Source organism: Pteropus alecto, unplaced genomic scaffold, assembly GCF_000325575.1.
Source record: "Pteropus alecto unplaced genomic scaffold, ASM32557v1 scaffold98, whole genome shotgun sequence".
Taxonomy (NCBI): domain Eukaryota; kingdom Metazoa; phylum Chordata; class Mammalia; order Chiroptera; family Pteropodidae; genus Pteropus; species Pteropus alecto.
In genome coordinates, this window is record NW_006443570.1 from 6333729 (window position 1) to 6336128 (window position 2400).

Below are 2400 nucleotides of genomic sequence, written 5' to 3' on the forward strand. Positions count from 1 at the left end.
TTACATATTGTTTAGAACATACCCATTTAGATTATTTTATTCTGATTCTATGGAGGCTTTAAGCCAGTTTTGGGTTGAATTGTGTGCTCCCCACCCTCATGCATACATTGAAGCCCTAACTCCCAGCAGTGATCTTGTTTGGGAAAAGGGTCATTGCAGATGTAATAAGTTAAGATGAGGTCATACTAGAGTAGGGTGAATCTCTGGTCCAATATGACCGATGTCTTTATAAAAAGGGAAATTTGGACAAAGACACACACACAGGGAGAGTACCATGTGAACTTGAAGGCAGATCAGAATGATGCATCTTCAAGCCAGGGAACACTGAAGATTGCCAGGAAACCAACAAAAGAAGCTAGATGAGAGACATGGAACAGATTCTCTCTCACAGGTTTCAGAAGGAGACAGCTCTGCTAACACCTTGATCTTAGATTTCTAGTCTCCAGAACTGTGAGACAATATGTTTCTGTTTAAGGCATCTAGTTTGTGGTGCTTTGGTTAAGGCAGCCCTAGAAAGCTAATACATTTTTCACTGTCTTTGAGCTTTAAACTCTGTGACTTGTAGGTAATTGATAAAAATGCAAAATATGGATATGATAATTGATTATCTGAGAAATAATTGATAAAATCCCAAGGAAAAAAATATAAAATAATTCTTGCCTGTAGATAGGCAGATTTTGTCTTGTCCACATAGAGGTTTCATTGGCTTCCTTCCCCTTGTGAAAAAAACCAGTTTTGTTTCTATTTGCACATTCATTTTAATAGTCTTCATCTTTAAATGTGTTTCTGCTTTGGTTTGTTTTTCAAACTGGGTGTAACATCTAGTTCCCCCATTTGATAACAAGTTAAATACAACCTTTAACATGTGTTTATTTTATTTCCGTAGGAGAGTCATGTTTTTACATTTTGGGGGCGGGGCAAGGGAAATTATCTTTTAACAGTTTCTTATTATCAATTAGTTCTTTAATGTGTTTATTTTGTACATGTCTTTGTTTACAATTTTTTTCTTTTCTGCTTTTGATGATAATATCCCAGTGGATCAGAAACAGACAGATCTATGCCATATTGAGAAAGAGTAGTCTGTGGGACACAATAGCTTATATAAAGTACTCGGAAGGCTGTCACTCAAAGGAGGAGCAGTCATTCTGTTTCCTTTAGCAGCTGTTAGTTATAGGGGGACAAGTTTTGGCTCTGAAGGAAGATGAACTTGCTAGTCATCAGATCTGTCCAAAGACAAAATGGGCTGCCTTGGGAAGTAGTGAGTTTCTGTGGTTGGGTTGTGCAAGGAGCTTTGGATGTCCTTGTGGTGGGACGTTATATCATGGTTTAAGGATAAAGAGATGGCTGGAAGTTTTATTCACGAGGATCAGTAATTCAGTATATAAAGACAGACATTAACATCCTCTTGCCCACCTCTTCCTTGCTCCCATCTCTAGCTCTCTCTTGCCTTAGCTAACAAAATTCCAAATCCTTCTCCCTTCTTCTCTAGTTCTGTTTCCAGATTCTCAGTCATTCTGTCAATCTCCCCTTCAATCTTGAGGTGTCTCTCTTCAGGGAGAGGTCCTGTTTTTCTCTTCATTAGCTTAACTTCACCTGGCTGCCCGCCAGATGAAGGTAGGATGGGACATTTAGAGTCTTTGTCCTCCGGGTCTGGACCTGGGAGCTTCTAGTACACAGGTTGTGTTTGACAAAGATGTCAAGATGTCACCGGTAAGTGGCTGAGAGACATCGTGGTTGGGGTGTTACTGCCTGTCACACTGTCTGGGGCTGCAATCTAGCAAAACTCAGAGGATATAATTAATGCCATATGCGTATTATCTAATGGCATCATAAATCTGCCTGGGATGGCTTCTTATGGGTATTTTCTGACTCTCGGTGCTAAGCTTCATGAATTCCCATCACTGCTTTCCAGGCATGTCATCATTTTGCAGGTTATAATTTGCAAAACGAGAGAGACACCTATTAGCATGGAGCCAGTTAAGGTTACACCAGCGACTTCATTATATACCACACATCTTGCAGGTTTGTAATTATGCAGTTAAAAAAAAATTGCCAAAGGCAGTCATTTGACATAGATATATAGTTCCAGTCTGCAAGAATTATTGATATAATTTTGTTTTGCCATCTTTTATTAAAAAACAGTAGATTAAAAAATTCAGTGAGCCTTGTGTACATGGAAAAGCCAATGTAGTTTCAATGCCTGAACTTTATAGGTGTAAGATTGTATCTTGGATCATAAAAAATATTAATTTGCTGCACTTGCTGCAAAGGAAGTAGAACCCTCTGTTCATTTATTTTTGGAGATCTTATTCTTCTAGGATGCTGGGGCTATATAGATTGTGTTGTAGACTCAAAAGGTGATGGTGAGATATGAACTTGACCAGGGGTAGGCAGCTGGTT

The 2400-nt window shown here is 38.9% G+C and overlaps 1 non-coding gene across 1 annotated transcript; it reads left to right on the forward strand.

Annotated features, from left to right (window-relative positions):
* The first annotated feature begins 588 nt into the window (after nt 1-588).
* Nucleotides 589-690, forward strand: LOC112473445. Its single transcript, XR_003044011.1, has one exon. It is a non-coding gene; the product is annotated as a small nucleolar RNA SNORD20 (small nucleolar RNA).
* Nucleotides 691-2400: the final 1710 nt, after the last annotated feature.